The 20,366-nt window shown below is 41.0% G+C and overlaps 1 protein-coding gene across 1 annotated transcript in view; it reads right to left on the minus strand.

Annotated features, from left to right (window-relative positions):
• The window catches only part of LOC134609180 (sodium channel protein type 4 subunit alpha-like), a 362,813-nt gene that overhangs the window by 312,223 nt on the left and 30,224 nt on the right, over positions 1 to 20,366 (minus strand). The window lies entirely within an intron of this gene.

Genomic DNA, 20,366 nt, shown 5'->3' on the forward strand with positions numbered 1-20,366 from the left:
TTCGGTTTACCAATTTTTCCCCAATAAGAAAAGTCCCGGAGAACGCATTAAATTCGTAAACCAAGATACCACTGTATAGGGTTCTATATATCCCAAGTGTCTCTATTTAGAAAGGACAGTCCCTATTTTTTGCTCAAATCCCTCTGTCTCTCTTTTCTGTCATAATGTCCCTCTTTAGGTCAAAGTATTTATTTTTGTTATTTCATTTTAGGATTTATTTTGAGGAAATTCACAGACCATATGTGTTGCACTACTGCAAATACCCCATCATTGCATTCTACTACTGTTCTCAATTAAGATGATACCCAACATGTAAAATATTTTCCCCTAATATTGCCCCTAGTCCAACCTTTAATCCAACCACTAATCCAACCTATAATCCTACCCATAATCAAACCAATAACCCAACCACTAATCCTACGCATAACCAAAAACATAATGCAAACTATAAGCCAACCACTAATCTAACCTATAATCCAACCCATAATCAAACAGATAACCCAACCCATAATCCAACCTATAACCCAACCAATAATCCAACCCATAATCCAACCCATAATCCAACCCATAATCCAATCTATAACCCAACCCATAATCCAACCTATAACCCAACCAATAATCCAACCTATAATCCTACCCATAATCAAACCTAGAACCCAACCAACAATCCAACCTATAACCCAACCCATAATCCAACCTATAACCCAACCCATAATCCAACCTATAACCCAACCAATAATCCAACCCATAATCCAACCTATAACCCAACCAATAATCCAACCCATAATCCAACCCATAATCCAACCTATAACCCAACCAATAATCCAACCTATAACCCAACCCATAATCCAACCTATAACCCAACCAATAATCCAACCTATAATCCTACCCATAATCAAACCTATAACCCAACCAATAATCCAACCTATAACCCAACCCATAATCCAACCTATAACTCAACCCATAATCCAACCTATAACCCAACCCATAACCCAACCCATAATCCAACCCATAATCCAACCTATAACCCAACCAATAATCCAACCCATAATCCAACCTATAACCCAACCAATAATCCAACCCATAATCCATCAAACAAGATAATCCAGAGTTGTTGGGAGACATGCAATTTTTTCAGCAGATATTTTCTTTTGGGCTGATGTTGTTCGCCTTCTATATGATTAAGTGATTCTAAAAATACATATGGATGCAATGAAGCAAGCTATGAAGTTATGAAGGAATACATGGTATGAAGTTCTGGAAGTGATACGAGCTATGTAGGAATACAAAGTATGAAGCTATACAAACTATGGAGCTATAGAAGGTATGAAGTTATACAGGCTGTTGGGCTACAGCAATTACGAAGCATACAAGCCATTTAAGCTACTGAAGTTATGAAGTATACAATAAATCAAGTATTGGAGGTATGAGGTACATATGATATGAAGTTATTGGAAGTATGAAATATACAACCTTATTATTGAGTTCCATATGAAGTATATCTAAATCAACATGATTACCTTTTTAACAGAGCCTTTCCTCTGTTTTTTTAGAACTTGAGTGCAGTACCTATTGTATTTGATGAGAGAGACAGTTCAGGAAATCTATAAGCACCTCTACAGGGTCCACCCTGAATGTGCTAAATTTGGCCACTTGACTACATCACTAAAACGTGATGCACAATGAATTACTCCTTACAATTCTTTAGCCAAAACTAAACAATCAGAAGATTAATCGGCTAGCATACAGGTAAATGAGGATTATTAAGAAAAGAAACAGTTTTTATTAAAGACTTTGCATATTTATAGTTTAGCAGTCTTTTCAGGTAGCTCTTTTTTAACTCAATACTGTCTGACTATGTTCAGTTCCGCAAGGATGAGCACTAAGAAATGTGGGGAGTCATGGTCAGCAATAAACGTTGACAGCCATGGCGGCCATATTTGTGCATCTAGATTTTGAGCCTATAAATCTAGATGTTGAGCGTCACCAAGGAATCAACATCTATCTGTACATTTCCTGTCAAACTTGGCTCGTACAACATGTCAGTGAATTTCATTCTTTGCAATGTTTGTATTTGCACGATGGGTCACTTAAAACATTAACCTTTCATAATGGCATAGCTTGCTTAGAAGGGCCTCTGTCTTCATGCATCCTTTCAAACTAAATGACTTCAAGATTAAGACATGAACATTACAGAATAATAGTTATCACTTCGCACTCCCCTCTTGTGCGCCTTAGAAGAGGCTTCCACATTGTGAATTAACAGAACAATGATTGACAATGCACTCTCTTTAATCCACTACACAGAAGCTGGGATTTAAAAGACCAATTCAGAGAAGGCATCCCAATTTACATCCATTAGTATATCTGTCCGGAAACTAAAATCAAAGAGGCCACTAACGTGGTCAATGAGACACTGAGATTCCCATTCCCAGTTCAACACGGAAAGGAATGGTTTTGGAAGTAAACTGATTGAACGTCCGACGTGTTGGACAATGATAATTAATGACTTAATCATATCTCAAAAGACTATTTGAAAAGCTTGTTTTCAAAATTAGGATCTATTAGGAATCAAAATACAATTATGTTAGCATAGCTGGAGAATATCGATAAATGACTACTCTGCATCAAATTTCCCATTCAATGCGTATAAATTTCAATTTAAATTAAGAGAAATGCCAAATTGAACTAATTTTTAAAGTGGACATGATTGCTAGCACATGGTTGCATATCAAATTGTAATCTGTTCTGTGATTGGTAGAACAAATTGTAAAAACGTTGAGTTATACAGAAATGTACAATATATCTGTTTTGTATATTTTCCACTTGGCTCCCTGTATCTCCTTCACTACCTCTGTTTATTTACGACTGGTGGAAATCCCAACGCGAGACAAGTATCTGGTTTAAATATGGGAAAGGGGGACCATTTAAAAGGCTGATGAAATCACAGGAATGTTCTCTTGAAAAACCAGTTGGTGTATTACCTAAACAGGAAATTGTGGAAAAAACGAGTTAAGGGACTGCATGTTTTATGTCCATAAGGCAGCTTCTATCAGTTTACACACTGCCAGGTGCACTGTTTAGTAAACAGAGCTGTGTGCAGAGATTGACAGAGCACTGCACAGATTGGTTCTCTCTTTCGGGGGGACGGGGGAAGTAGGCAAAGTTCCACCCAAGTTGAGAGTGCGAAATTTTGCTGAAATCGAGCAGCTTAAACTAAGCATTCTCTCTATCTGATTGACAGCTCTTTTCACAAATCGCTGGAGTTCTAAGCTACCCTCAGAACGTAGAGAAGAGTCAGGGTACTCTACGGCATCAACTGGCCAATTATGCAAAGTGGTGATAGTGCTCAAAGTGACCCTTTTACCATATTATAACTCTCACTTTAATGTCATATGCTGTCTAAACAATCCAGACCCATTGGGCTTTATCTAACTCAACAATTCTGTCTATACTTCACTCGGTCAAGTTATGGGTTAAAAGGACAAAGTCTCCAGAAAAAGACAACCTTATTGTAGCATCGGATAAACAAAACCAGAAGCTACTTTGTGCAATACAAGGTCTCTAATTATAGTAAGTAATTATCAATAATTCATAAAAATAATATCTGTGATCGTTAGCGACATTTGAAGGATATCTCTTCTAGAGTAACAGAAATCCTGAAGCCACGACAGCTCTGATTCTTTTCATGAACTAGGACATTCTTTCCTCAGAATTCAAGTAAACTTTTCATCCACACAGAGAGGGCTCTCATCTGCATTGTCAGATTGACCTACACTAAATAATACATACTATGGAATATGGAGGGTGAGAGCATGAGAGCAATTAGGACTGTGCTGACTATAAGTCGCGATGGACTACAGTCAAAGAATATGTAGGATAATACTCAAACCTAAATAAATTATATATCAGGTACGGCTGAAGGAGAGAGAAAGAAATCATTAAAAGGGAAAAAGTGATGCTCAAAGGCAAAATGTATTAAGCACAAGATGTTTGTAGTGGAGCTTTGTGGTCATGAGATGTTTCTTTTTAAAAGTAGATTCTTTTAGTTTTGCAGTAGAACGATACAGAAAGGAATGGGACATGTTAACATTAATGACTCAATTATGCTAGATAAGGGGAAAGAGCTTTTTTTTTAAAGTAAATGGATGTCAGGGAAAGGGAAGACTAGATATGGAAGGCAGCTGGGGAGAGGGCAAATTGTAACATACAGCAATGGGAGCACAATGAAGGACTGCAAGGAGTGGGAGGAAAATAACAATTATTAGCACTTCGTAGAGACATAATGGAGCAAAGATGGTAGTAAGACAGATCAGAACACGATCAAGCTCAGATCATAGCTGGAGCCATCATAATATCTTGAAGGTAAGTGGTCGTGCTTTCCGAAGGAACAAATGCCCTACATCCCATGGTGGGTGGGTGGTGAATATTTAAGGAATATCCGCACATGTTTGGATATGGTGCTTGGCCAAAAGTCATATTAAAGGACTGAGCTTTTAAGGACTGAGAAGAATGGATGCACCTCCAAAAATATTGAGTCATGAGCAGGACAGCGGTAAATTCTGGCAGACTGGAGGCACCAACTGTAGCAACATTCTATTTCTTTCATATTACCGTATAGATTGCATTCAATTTGAGAAGCTGTCCATGTTTATTTGATGGTAGACATCAGTTGCTGTAAAAAACTCTCACAATTTACTTTGCTTTCCTATATCCATTAACACTATTCCCATAATTCACGAAAAGAGTCTTTCGATTCGCAGCTGTCAATACTTCACTGACCTTCACAGAAGATTCAAATCACATGCTCTCTTGAGGGTGAAAAATAGCCATTGTAGTAAAACACACATTGACTTAGCCATAAATAATATAAACCGACCCAGTATAACTAAGTGTAACCTATACAGTTCACCTAATGTATGTGGGAGCCAGGAGTGTCCCTTTAATAATATAAACCCACCCAGTATAACTAACTGTAACCTAACCAACACAGTGCATCTAACGTGTGTGGGAACCTGGAGTGTCCCTTTAATAATATAAACCCACCCAGTATAACTGTAACCTAACCTACACAGTGCATCTAACGTGTGTGGGAGCCTGGAGTGTCCCTTTAATATTATTAACCCACCCAGTATAACTAACTGTAACCTAACCTACACAGTGCATCTAACGTGTGGGAGCCTGGAGTGTCCCTTTAATAATATAAACCCACTGAGTATAACTAACTGTAACCTAACCTACACAGTGCATCTAACGTGTGGGAGCCTGGAGTGTCTCTTTAATAATATAAACCCACCCAGCATAACTAACTCTAACCTAACCTACTGTCAGGATCGGGTCAGGGATCCAACACGCAGAGTACAAAGAGTAGCAGATACGTATACCGGTCCTTAGAATGGCCGGACTTAACGTAAAACTACGATAGAATGGTCAGAGACAAGCCGAGGTCGAGGGAACAAGAAGACAGGTAAGCGAGAGACAAGCCGGGTCAAGGATAACAGAAAGACAGGAGAGTAAATACCAAAGCCGGGTCAGAACCAAAAGGCAAGAGAATAACAAAGCACTGTGTGACTGGGCAGACTAGAACCACGACAGGGCAATGAGTAAATGAGAGAGCCACTGTTAAGTATCCTGGTTAGGGAGAGAAGACACGCCTCCGGCGAGTCCTGATTCGTCTCCCGAGATTTGAGTGACAGGACGTTCCGGGTTGGCGTCATGACGTCGACCTCCGGTCCTCCTGCTATAAAAGGAAGTGACTCCCTCGCGGCCGGCGTTAGCAAGACCGAGTGAACCGCGAGGGGCCGAGGAGACATGCCGTCCGGACGGATAAACTTCTAAGTCTCTACCTCTCTCAGAGGTAGAGGCTTCAGGTACCCTGACAGTACCCCCCCTCTCAGATACGCCCACCGGGCGGAAGGAGCCGGGGCGAGATGGAAAGCGGGAGTGAAATGCCCTGCGAAGGCGAGGAGCATGAACATCCTCTTGTGGTACCCAACTCCTCTCCTCAGGACCATAACCCTTCCAGTCAACCAAATATTGTACTCTCCCCCGGGAGACACGAGAATCAATAATGGAGTTAACCTCATACTCCTCCTGACCCTCCACCTGAACAGGGCGCGGAGGGGCGATTGTGGAGGAGAATCTGTTACAGATTAGAGGTTTCAGCAATGACACGTGAAAGGAGTTCGGAATGCGTAAAGTAGCTGGGAGAGCTAGACGATACGCCACTGGGTTAATTCGAGTCAAGATCCTGTAGGGACCAATATAACGAGGAGCGAATTTCATGGAAGGAACTTTAAGGCGAATATTCCTAGTACTCAACCAAACTCTATCGCCTGGAACAAAATTCGGAGCCGCCCTTCTACGTTTGTCAGCATGTTTCTTAACCAGCATAGAATTGTGTAGAAGAATCTGTCGAGTTTGATCCCACAACTTCCTCAAATTGGCCACATGGACATCAACCGACGGCACTCCTTGGGAAGGAGAAACCGAGGGAAGAATAGATGGATGAAAGCCATAGTTCATGAAGAAGGGGCTTGAATGCGTAGAGTCACAAACGAGATTGTTGTGCGCAAACTCCGCCCAAGGAATCAAACCGACCCAATCGTCCTGGTGTTCGGAAACAAAACAACGTAAGTATTGCTCAATCTTCTGGTTGGTTCGTTCGGCAGCTCCGTTAGACTGAGGATGATAGGCGGACGAAAAATTCAATTTGATGCCTAATTGAGAACAGAATGATCTCCAAAAACGGGAAACAAATTGGGAGCCTCTATCAGAAGTGATCTCCGAAGGAATCCCATGCAAGCGAAAAATCTCTTTAGCAAAGATCTCCGCCAATTCAGAAGAAGTCGGGAGTTTAGGCAAAGGTACGAAATGTGCCATCTTGGTAAACCTATCGACTACGGTGAGGATAACAGTGTGCCTTTGAGAAACAGGCAAATCCACAATAAAGTCCATTGCCACACAGGACCAAGGTTTGTCAGGAATTTCCAGAGGTTGTAGAAGGCCACAAGGAAGCGAATGCGGTAGTTTAGTTTTAGTACAGACCTCACAAACTCCGATAAAATCCTTAATATCCTTCCGTAACGAAGGCCACCAGAAATCCTTGGAGATCAAAGAATACGTCTTGCGAACACCCGGATGACCAGCCACCTTACTCTCGTGAAGACACTGTAAGAGCTCCAATTGGAGATTAGGAGGAACGAAATGTCTGGAAGCCGGAGTCAGTCTAGGTGCCAGATGTTGCAAGCTCCTTATCTGATCAAGTAGCGGAGAATGGACTTTGAGAGTAGTGTTAGCGATAATGTTACACTTGGGTACTATAGAGGACAAAACCGGCTCAGATACGGCAGCAGGTGCAAATTGGCGAGACAAGGCATCGGCTTTAGAATTCTTAGAACCTGGCCTATATGTGAGTACGTAGTTGAAGTGAGTGAGGAATATGGACCAACGAGCCTGTCTAGATGATAGTCATTTAGCCTCTCCAATATAGGATAAGTTTTTATGATCTGTCAAAATAGTAACAGGATGCAAAGTACCCTCCAATAAATGTCTCCACTCCTTTAAGGCCATTATAACCGCTAGTAGTTCCCTGTCACCAATGTCATATCTGCTTTCAGTACCTGACAATTTTTTGGAAAAGTATCCACAAGGATGTAATGGTTTATCTACACCCAATCTTTGGGACAGAACAGCACCTATACCTGTCTCAGAAGCGTCAACTTCGAGTAGGAAAGGTAGTGTAGTATCAGGGTGAACTAAAATTGGTGCGGAAGCAAACAGCTCCTTGAGTGTCTTAAAAGCCAGAAGTGCTTCAGTAGACCAATTCTTAGTATCAGCCCCTTGTTTGGTCATATTGGTGATGGGAGCAATGATAGAGGAGTATCCCTTAATGAAACGTCTGTAGTAATTGGAGAAACCAATAAATCTCTGGATAGCTTTGAGACCCTTAGGTAAAGGCCAATCTAATATGGATTGGAGCTTCTCCGGATCCATTTCAAACCCCTCCCCAGAAATCACATAACCAAGAAAGGTAGTTTGGGATTGGTCAAAGCTGCATTTCTCTAATTTGCAGTATAAGCCATGCTGAAGAAGTTTGTGTAAAACCCTTCTGACCTGTCCGTGGTGAGTTTCAATATCCCTGGAATGTATAAGTATATCATCAAGGTATACAATCACACAGTCATCTTGAAACTCCCTAAGAACCTCATTAATAAGGTCCTGAAATACCGCCGGGGCATTGCAGAGACCAAAAGGCATTACAGTATACTCATAGTGCCCATATCGAGTATTGAATGCCGTTTTCCACTCGTCTCCGTCGTGAATTCTCACCAAATTATAAGCACCTCTAAGGTCTAACTTAGTGAAAATCTTAGAACTTTTTAATCGATCAAAAAGCTCGGTGATCAAGGGAATCGGATATACATTTCTAATGGTTATCTTGTTAAGACCTCGGTAGTCAATGCAGGGTCTTAAAGAACCATCCTTCTTTTTAACAAAAAAAAATCCAGCCCCAGCAGGAGAGGAGGATCTTCTAATGAACCCCTTGTCTAGGTTTTCACGAATATACTCCTCTAGAACTAAGTTTTCATTCGTAGACAAAGGGTATACATGACCCCTGGGGGGCATAGTACCAGAAAGTAAATTAATTTTGCAATCAAAAGGCCTATGTGGTGGTAAGGTATCAGCCTTTCCTTTGTCAAACACTGCCTTTAAATCTTGATACAAGGACGGTATCTGTACTTTGGTAGAGTCGGTAGCGTTATTAAGTGCGTTGACACTACAAAGAGGTGACACTTTCTTTAAACAATTCTCTTGACAATCCTGACCCCACGAAACTATTTCCCCTGATCTCCAATCTATAACGGGGTTATGTCTCTTAAGCCAGGAGTATCCCAGGACTATGGGAACAGAAGGAGATGAAATGAGTAGTAGGGATATTTCCTCCTTGTGTAGAATACCAGTAGTTAAGTTAAGAGGTGTGGTCTCCCGGAAAATCACAGGCTCAACTAAAGGTCTACCATCAATGGCCTCAACAGCCAGGGGTGTCTTCCTTAACTGGGATGGGATAGTGTGTTTGGTGAGAAACTTTTGGTCGATAAAACTCTCAGCAGCGCCGGAGTCTATCAATGCCATAGTCTCTAAAGTTCCCTTTTCCCAAGTTAAAGAGACCGGTAATAGGAGTCTATGTTCTTTGTAGTTATGAGTAGAGGACAAAATCGAAACACCCAAGGTCTGTCCTCTAGAGAAACTTAGGTGCGAGCGTTTCCCGGACGACTGGGACAGCTCAAACGTACATGACCTCTGGCTCCACAATACATACACAGTCCCTCCCTTCTCCTGTACTGTCTCTCCTCCTCTGACAGACGAGTAAGGCCTAACTGCATAGGTTCTGAAACCTGTGGAGTTTTGGTTTCAGAAATTTGAAATGATGGTGCTAGTCTAAAGGAAGATTTACCGGTTCTATCTCGAGTATTCTGCCTCTCCCTTAGACGTTCGTCAATACGAGAGATAAAGGAAATTAAGTCTTCCAGGTTCTCGGGAAGCTCTCTTGTCGCTACCTCATCAAGTATTACATCGGATAATCCATTTAAAAATACGTCTATATAGGCCTGTTCATTCCATTTTACCTCTGCCGCCAAAGACCTGAACTCTAGTGCGTAATCCACAAGTGTTTGGTTGTCTTGTCTAAGGCGCAACAGTAATCTGGCTGCATTGACCCTCCTGCCAGGGGGATCAAAAGTTCTTTTAAAAGCAGCTACAAAGGCATTATAGTTATAGACTAATGGATTATCATTCTCCCACAACGGATTAGCCCATCTCAGAGCTTTCTCAATGAGTAAGGTAATAATAAATCCCACTTTTGCCCTATCAGTAGGGTAGGAACGGGGCTGTAGCTCGAAATGGATACTGATCTGGTTCAAAAACCCACGACACCTCTCAGGAGAACCAGCATAACGTACAGGTGGGGTAACTCGGGAAGAAGCACCTACAGTAGCTACCTCTAGCCCTGAACCCACAGAAGAAGCAGACGTATTACGCATCTCCTCAGGTGGATTAATAGGACGTGATAGCAGCGCCTGTAGTGCTAGAGCCATCTGATCCATCCTATGATCCATGGCGTCAAACCTAGGATCAGGGGAACCAAGCTGACAATTTGTACCTGCAGGATCCATGGCCCTGTCGTAATGTCAGGATCGGGTCAGGGATCCAACACGCAGAGTACAAAGAGTAGCAGATACGTATACCGGTCCTTAGAATGGCCGGACTTAACGTAAAACTACGATAGAATGGTCAGAGACAAGCCGAGGTCGAGGGAACAAGAAGACAGGTAAGCGAGAGACAAGCCGGGTCAAGGATAACAGAAAGACAGGAGAGTAAATACCAAAGCCGGGTCAGAACCAAAAGGCAAGAGAATAACAAAGCACTGTGTGACTAGGCAGACTAGAACCACGACAGGGCAATGAGTAAATGAGAGAGCCACTGTTAAGTATCCTGGTTAGGGAGAGAAGACACGCCTCCGGCGAGTCCTGATTCGTCTCCCGAGATTTGAGTGACAGGACGTTCCGGGTTGGCGTCATGACGTCGACCTCCGGTCCTCCTGCTATAAAAGGAAGTGACTCCCTCGCGGCCGGCGTTAGCAAGACCGAGTGAACCGCGAGGGGCCGAGGAGACATGCCGTCCGGACGGATAAACTTCTAAGTCTCTACCTCTCTCAGAGGTAGAGGCTTCAGGTACCCTGACACCTACACAGTGCATCTAACGTATGTGGGAGCCTGGAGTGTCCCTTTAATAATATAAACTCACCCAGTATAACTGTAACCTAACCTACACAGTGTACCCAACGTGTGTGGGAGCCTGGAGTGTCTCTTTAATATTATAAACCCACCCAGCATAACTAACTCTAACCTAACCTACACAGTGCCTCTAACGTGTGTGGGAGCCTGGAGTGTCCCTTTAATAATATAAACCCACCCAGTATTACTAACTGTAACCTAACCTACACAGTGCATCTAACGTGTGTGGGAGCCTGGAGTGTCCCTTTAATAATATAAACCCACCCAGTATAACCAACTGTAACCTACACAGTGCATCTCACGTGTGTGGGAGCCTGGAGTGTCCCTTTAATAATATAAACCCATCCAGTATTACTAACTGTCACCTAACCTACACAGTGCATCTAACGTGTGTGGGAGCCTGTGTCCCTTTAATAATATAAACCCACCCAGTATAACTAACTGTAACCTAACCTACACAGTGCATCGAACGTGTGTGGGAGCCTGGAGTGTCCCTTTAATAATATAAACCCTCCCAGTATAACTAACTGTAACCTAACCTACACAGTGCACCTAACGTGTGTGGGAGCCTGGAGTGTCCCTTTAATAATATAAACCCACCCAGTATAACTAACTGTAACCTAACCTACACAGTGCATCTAACGTGTGTGGGAGCCTGTAGTGTCCCTTTAATAATATAAACCCACCCAGTATTACTAACTGTCACCTAACCTACACAGTGCATCTAACGTGTGTGGGAGCCTGGAGTGTCCCTTTAATAATATAAACCCACCCAGTATAACTAACTGTAACCTAACCTACACAGTGCATCTAACGTGTGTGGGAGCCTGGAGTGTCCCTTTAATAATATAAACCCACCCAGTATAACTGTAACCTAACCTACACAGTGCATCTAACGTGTGTGGGAGCCTGGAGTGTCCCTTTAATAATATAAACCCACCCAGTATAACTGTAACCTAACCTACACAGTGCATCGAACGTGTGTGGGAGCCTGGAGTGTCCCTTTAATAATATAAACCCACCCAGTATAACTAACTGTAACCTAACCTACACAGTGCATCTAACGTGTGTGGGAGCCTGGAGTGTCCCTTTAATAATATAAACCCACCCAGTATAACTAACTGTATCCTAACCTACACAGTGCACCCAACGTTTGTGGGAGCCTGGAGCGTCCCTTTATCCCCATAAGGACACATGACATGTGTGATATGTCATGATTCCCTTTTATTGAAGAAGTTTGGTTTTAAGGGGTTAATAATAATAGTGTTCCTTTAATAATATAAACCCAAAGTCTCATTGTCATTGACAAATCCAGGATAAAAGATTTCAGAACCTCTCTAATAAGGGTGGATAATACGTAAAAGGTAGTATTAAAGGAGATTAGGGTAGAGAGGACATGGGAGAATAGAAATGAACTGGTAATACAGGCATGAAAGGTGCTGAATCTTAGAGATATCAGAGCAGAACTGTGTTATTCAGAAGAACATCCCTACAAAGTTAATCTACATATACAAAGAATCTGGAATCCATTGACTGATTTCTAAGCACAATGTTAAGAGCTCTCTAGTCTATTAAAAAGGAAAGAGCATGGATTTTCATTCGCTCTATTAAACCAGCATTCTGCCCATAATCTTTATGAAGATACAGGTTTACTCATGAGCCTTTGGGTTTTGCAGCTGGACACCGGTGATACAACCTCCCTCCAGTAATCTGGCATGGTTTCACTCCAAAACGGATATGCCAGCTACATATTACCTATTCTTTCTATCCTATTCTTTACAGCCATTTCTGACCTATTTATAGCCAGTCCGGCCAACATTATGGGTTGAAATTTTCACATTTACTGGGAACCTTCCTTTCCAGAAATAAGATTTACGGGCAAAGGAAATGAAAAATTCCAGAGCGCAGATTGGTTCATTGGAAAAAACAGCATTTTTTATCGTTGCTTTTATGTGAATCTGGTTATAGTGTGATGTCATTGGATCCAGTGACCTTGAAAGAAGAATGATGTAACAGACTAAGAAGCCGCTGACTGATAGGAAGTCCTTTAACTGCCTGCTTCGTAGCTGTGAAACGCGCCGGTAGGTATTACAGAGGGTAAAGGGTAACTCCACCCAGCAGTTTCTGTGCCATTTTCCTTCTTTGCTAAACCAATTTGCAGAAAATTCCACCTAGCTACTCTTCGCCCAAATTCAAATCCATCCAAGAGTCATGATATGACTAGGCCATCTCGAGAAAGAAAAGACACGCAAATATTCCAAATGACGGATTCACAAATATTTCTACGTATTCTACATCACACCAGAGATTACAGAAATACATTGCTGTTTCTCTTGGAAGCTCTTAGTGTTTATTCATTTCAGTAGATTAAGAAATACTAAAAGATTAAAAGAGAAGCATTGTTGTATTAGTGGAAGTAAGTAAAAATCGTATTTTATCCTTACCATGTGCGTGGCGTTTCCAACTATTCTGAGGATAACGCTATCCGCTAAAGCTAGTTACTAAGTTTGCGTCAAGTTAAAATTAATTCTTTAAAAGCTGCTCTTTTAATGTTCTTGCACTAAACGGAGTCTCTAGCACTAAAATAAATAATGTGTTTACTGCAGTGGCTATGGTACTATGAAGCTGTACCTGCGTACTGCATACTTACCCAGAAATCATTGCTCAATTGTATTTTACTTTCTTAATCTGTCCTGCTAAGACATCACCTCCCACCTGCTCCAAATGTCTACGCTCATTCAGCAACCCATGTACAAGTCAGACTTGCACGATACGAGCTTGGCAGTTAGTGTTCTAATAAGTACATGGAAGGCTGAATGAGGAAGTCATTATTCCCCATGTGACGTCAGTTGGAAGGAGCTTGGTATCCGGGAGATGACAGCCAAGATAAAAATGAAGAATATATATTTGCAAGGTAAGCGGATAGAGACAGATTCACAACACCATAACCACTACAAAAAAACGGAGTGTCTCTTTAAGGATGTAACTATGTTATAATCCCAGATATGACAGTTCATCATTAAATATCTCAGAGAATGGCAGCGTATTGGCACACTCATACTGATATGTTATTTGCAGTTGCTGGGCAAGAAAATCACTTGAGATTTTTTGAGAATGTTCAAGGATTGAAATAGAATGTTACCAGACTTCAATTTTCCCATGTAAGTATGAGACATTATAGAAAGTGATTACCCGGCACTTCGGTAACGCATATTCATGAAGAATTCTACCTACAGACTGTCACTGACTCCTCAAGGCTAGATCAGCCTAGTCTTTGAAAGCAGACTAAGGTTAGGTGTAACCACAAAGTGATCATTTGGGGTAAACCCCTATTAATTTTTACCCCTAATTCTTACCATGATTTACCAGACCCAAGGCAGCTATATTGACTTTGATAACTCGGCAAAGTGACGGTTGGCTGACCATAGGCATTAATAATCTTACAGCGGGTCAAGCCAATCAAAGGCAAGTGAAGACCATGATTTTAAATCGGGCTTTTTATATATATATAACGTATCACTGCAGCATATTAACAAGTGGGTAGTATTTACCCATCGCTCGTAGTCACTATTAACCCATTACGCAGGTTTCCACTTCTAGAGCATTGGGCGCTGAAAGTGAATTCTAAGCAGGTTTTCCTTATCGAATAAATATTGTACATAGTTGGAGATTGCCTTACGTGAAAAGCTACCTTTGTACGGCTAAATACAGCACATCCTTCGTATTTTCAAGGTCTTTCCTGGTTTTACAAATCTCATTAATTATGTGTTAGCAGACGGAATAATTCTGAAATGACAGCTGGTGATGACAATGGCTAATTGCTATTGTCAGACTCAGCATCACTTTTATCACAGATCAATTGGTCCTGTATTCATACAATACCAGTGTACACAGACTATTCACACTTGTGATTTGTACACAGACAGAAAACACATACAGACTGTGTACCTACAATATCAGTCTGGCTCGTAATGTTTTAAAAGTCATTTGTTATACAGTAGTTATTTACTGCAGTTAAAAGCTTCTGCAATCACTGAAGATTTTGACAGTGCTTTGTGAAGGTTGTTGTTTGTGTTTGTGTTTAAAACCCTGTAAGTCCCTTCTTTAGAAAATTGGCAAATGCTAGGTTCAACAAAACCATTATCTCTGATGATGTAGAGCTTGTTACTAGTGTTTGATTGAGACCTATTAAATATACATAATTATTTAGTCCCAAAACAGGGCGGTAGGAATGGGGGCAGCATGAGACAGGGCTGTAGAAGAGGCAAAACCATTTCATTTTCAATTACGGTTTGGTTGAAAAAAATGTCATGTAATCCTTGTTCGCCTTTAGCTGGTACTGCTGTAGCACTCTCGTATGTGCAGCACTGTCCTGGCACAGCCTTACAAAGTTCCGTCTACATTTATAGGAGCTTTATTGTAATTTCGAACTTGCTTTTCTCATGTGAGGTGTGGAACATGGATACCAATTCACGACTGTCCCACCAAATTAGGGAAACTTGGGAGGTATGATGCAACACACTGCTCCTAGTTCAAGATTGTCCCATCAGATTAAGGACACTTGGGAGGTATGATGCACCACACTGCTCCTAGTTCAAGATTGTCCCATCAGATTAAGGACACTTGGGAGGTATGATGCAACACACTGCTCCTAGTTCAAGACTGTACCATCAGATTAAGGACACTTGGGAGGTATGATGCAACACACTGCTCCTAGTTCAAGACTGTACCATCAGATTAAAGTTACTTGTGATGTATAAATTAACAGACTGCTCCTAGCTCAGGACTGTTCCACCAAATTAAAGACACTTGGGAGGTATGATTTAACACACTGCTCCTATTTCAGGACTGTCCAACCAGAATATGGACAATTGGAAGGTATGATTTAACACACTGCTCCCATTTCAGGACTATCCCACCAGATTAATGACACTTGGGAGGTATGATTTAACACATTGCTTCTAGCTCTGGACTGTCCCACCAAATTAAGGACACTTGGGAGGTATGATTTAACACATTGCTTCTAGCTCTGGACTGTCCCACCAAATTAAGGACACTTGGGAGGTATGATTTAACAGACTAATCCTAGTTCACGACTGACCCACCAAATTAGGGACACACTGCTCTTACCAGGGTCCATTAAGGGTGTGCTGGTAACGTCACCCATGCCCATGCCTCACAGTCATGCCAGGTCCAGAGGTTCTGCCCATGTTTGCATGCTAGGACACACACAGGCTGCACTGGCACACGCTCTTCAAAGCCTCTCTACCGTCTGCTAATGATGGGAAACGTATATATTCAAACTCAGCTATTTTAAGAAATTTACAGAGTTTGATACATATTTCCTGAAAGTCTGAGATAGTATAGAAATCTCTGAGCAGGAGTGAAGTCCATTCGTTCCCCCACTGCCAGAAAAAAACTGGAAATCTGTGCCTGCTTTAGGATGAGACCATCCTTTTCTGTGAGCTCCAGCTATTGGGCCCCAACACATCCCATGTTGTACTTAGGGACACTAGTCTGTCCAAAAGGGCCTTGTTCCCCCAGAGAAAGAATCCAGTGAGGTGGGATACAAATACACAAAGAGAATGACAAGATGGGCCTCTCTTAAAAAATACAAATACACAAAGAGAATGACAAGATGGGCCTCTATTAAAAGCCCACTTAAAGCTTCTGGCTGTGACCTTTAAGACAAGCCAAAGGTTTTACCATATGCCCCCTGTGGCTATATCTGGAATTACACCTCAAACACAAAAATTAAATATTTATGTGTTTCTGATCTATGTATAAATTGTACGTCGTCCTTGTAGCGTATATAAATTGCTTTTCCTGCAGATTTGATTGCACATTTATAAAGTTTGTGTATTTTTATACACATACTTTTTGATTTTTGTCGCCTGTGTGAATGCCTCAAAATCTTTTCATATATATATTACCATTAAACTTTCCCCATTTATCATCATCGTTTTCAGGTCCCTTCAACGTTAATATTAACACTATTCCATAGATATTAAATTGTGTAATTCACAACAATAACAAAAAATGATAAAACCCCAATGAAAGATATCAGTACATACGTTACGCCTTTAAACTGCGTGATAACGATGCCACAATTAATTAAGGAGAGAATTTTTCAGCCTAATGACATCTGCAGTGTCTTTATTTCCCATGACATACGATACTCTGTCAATCCCGACAGCTCCCTCAGACACCCTTTAATGTCAGCACTGATACCTTAGACACTTCCTTTGATACCGTATCAAGTCCTTCAGACGTGGTGCAGTGCCAGAGAAGGCTGGAATGGAGCATTTACACAGAAGATTAAGAGACTACATAGTTGCTACATAGTGACTGACAGAGTTATCCACTGGCCGGAGGAATTGCAAAGAATCATCAAGGGAATTACCAATTTATGGTCAAAATAGCAGACTTATGTTTCCAGTTTACCTATTTCAGCCTAAAATGTGCAGTTTTCTTGTCAAAGGGATGCTCCACGCCAGTGTTTTAAAGTGGTTATGGTGCCTGGAGTCTGTATGTGCAGCATTTTGGTATGAAACGTTGAACATACAGAGTTTAACCCCGTTGCTGCCGAATGTGTAACTCCATCTCTGCCAGCGCGATAGGGGTTTCATTAGCCACCCCGGGACAAGCTGAATTTAATTTCCGTGCGAATTATCATGCACAGTGTGTCGCTCTTTGGCTGAGAGTGGTCAGCTGATGCTTTCAGACAATGAATGGTGACTGGATCAATTTCTTGGCTCTGTAGAAGTTGGAAGGGAAAGGAGTCTCCGGGCCCAGCAGGAACCCAGGTATGAGGGCAAACTGTTACTTAACAGTTTGTCCGATTACCAGCAAACCAGCCAGCCCACTCCAGTGTTTATGATGCTGCGTGGTGTAACCCTTTAATTCCCCATTTAGTGAATTACCCAGCATTGGAGCTTATTTGATATCTGAAACAGTGACTTGAGACAGTAAAATAAAACGTCTTTTATATTGGCTAAATTTCACAAGTTAATTATCAACAATCTCATAAATTTGTTTTAGTAAATTAGCCCCTATATTTTGAAGGGGACGATAATAATTACTTCACACTGTTTGATATTAAGCATTAGGCCTTCAGCCTATTACATATTTTTAGAGTGTGTACCTATCAATCTATATTAATTATAACTCACTGAACGCCTATTTACGTTGAAACTTGGTTGCACGGGATACCATCACCTCTCGTTTCTGCACACCGAAATTGTTTCATAATATTTACTTGTATGTCTTGCACACATTGTACAATGCTATGAAATACGTTGGTGCTGTCTGCATAATGAGGTCATTGGACACCAACAAATCCGCATGATTAGGCAAGTATAATATAGGTATCATAACAATCAGACACAGTGTATAGCTTGGTATTATAAAAGGGATCTCCCAGCAGAACTAGCAATCTCTATCAATCTGAAACTCTAGTCTAAGAGACATTGTAATTGACTCTCAGAATATGTGAATCTTATTGTAATAGTCTTATTGTAGAGGAATCACTTAGAGAACGGTTTAACCATTTGGGGTAATGGGGCATACGGGGGGCCTCCTGCTACCATAACAATTTCATGTCGATAAATTTGTTTTGGTGCCTGGAGTGTCTCTTTAAACAGAATGTACAATAAGGGAAGTGTAAACATCAGATGACCCTTTACAGGAAGTGTTTAGGAAGACTGTATAAGTCAAATGTAGGGAGGTGTGATCAGGACTGTATAAAAGTGACGTAACTCCTAAATGGCAGATAATTGAGCAGTGAGGCTGCAGGGGCATGATCTGGACACCAAAACTGCTTTGTTGAGCTAAAGTTGTTTTGATGTCTCTAATGTCCCTTTAAGAAACAACCCTGGAAAAAGTTCTATAAGGGATGCATTATCGTACTTTAGGTACTATGTACAAAAATTATTATTTTACACCTCCCCCCCCCCATCCCCAGTTTGTCACTAACTCTCTTGAAAAAAAAAAACAGATTCTGAGATGGTGTTAAGACATTGGTCCATTTGTTAGGTGCTTTATTAATCCTATTTAAAAAGATAATTAAAGAAGCAGCACAGACAAGATATGGTCTGAGAAATGAATGTATTTTATTTATAATATTCACTGTAGTGTTTGAGATCACGAACTTAGTACTTTTGGAGCAGATGGGAGAGGGGGGGGAGAATTATCCCACCTGCCCCTCTTGCCGCCCAGTAATGTGTATAAGCACAGAATCATTGCAGTACTAATTACTGTTAGGAGGAATAATTTAACATGTTTCACATTCTGCAGAAACACTGTGCACAACATTAATATCGAGTGTAAATTTCAAGGCAGAGAAAACCCACCTCGATCCGGTTACCCTTTCGGAGAAGGCTAATCAATATGTTTAAAAGGCTGCTCTTCCCATGTGAATAACAGTTTCAACGCAGTATAAAGCAATAAGGTCACATACAGCAAGCAGGCCATTAGCCTTGAGGTTGATCACACTTATCACGCACAAGGCAAATGAGGTTCCTCGGTATAAAAACAGATTCTATTTAAGGCAGAGGGAGAGGAGTAAAGTAGCATTATGCATATCAATACATATAAAGAAACAATGAACCACTGGGGGTCAATAAACAAAGTAAAAATGAAAGTGGTCGTCTAACGTTTATATGTTAACAGAGATAATCAAAATCGCAGGCAAATATAACAGTAAGGCTATCATTTAGTTTTGCTTTGTTCACACTTACATCATGACCCAATTTTGAGTTACTTTGTAGCATAGTTGTCAACTGTCCCAAATTAGGCAGAACAGTCCTGAAGACACCAAAGAAATGACAACATGTTTGTGAGTTTTTCACCTATGTTAAAGCACTTTGTGTCGGTTGGTCTGCTCTGTAGGGTGACCGAATTTTATGGAGCTCACGGACGCTGAAATGACACATCCCCTTTTATGGCAAAATCATAGACAATGCAACAATAATGGTACATAAATATCGGGGGGCACTTTGACATAGTTCTTGGATTCACACAGATTGTACGTAATACTTGAGACTCCCGCATTTATTACTTGAGACGGACTTTCAGTAGCCATGTATAATTTCAAAAACATTATGTTGTCTGTTTAAACTCATTAATTTGTGTATTTTATCTGTACAGATTCTTTTGGTTTTCAAATATTAACTGTGTCACATCTCCGACAGCTTTTATAGGGTCCAGAGAATTCGTATATTATACTATCAATCCTACAAAATATCTATACAGAAAAGGAATGTCAGGTACCCAGACACTAGGAGGACTTTATGAATACTTTCTGTCCTTTGGAGATGGAAAAGACTGCAAACTGTTTATGGCATTGGTTTGGAACTGCAGAACTTGCAATCTATAATCGAGATACTCTCTCCCAGAGAAACTCTAAAGCCTTACATATAGCCCTCGAAGGACACATCCAAATATTGCAAAGTGATATTATCAGTACTTACACATTGTCCAAGCGACGAAAAGCTAGTATCATACATTCTTAACCATATCTCCCAGTTAGAGGTTACGGAATCCTTAAACATCCTTCAGTTCTGTCTAAAA

The sequence above is a fragment of the Pelobates fuscus genome, chromosome 4 (assembly GCF_036172605.1).
Source record: "Pelobates fuscus isolate aPelFus1 chromosome 4, aPelFus1.pri, whole genome shotgun sequence".
Lineage (NCBI taxonomy): Eukaryota > Metazoa > Chordata > Amphibia > Anura > Pelobatidae > Pelobates > Pelobates fuscus.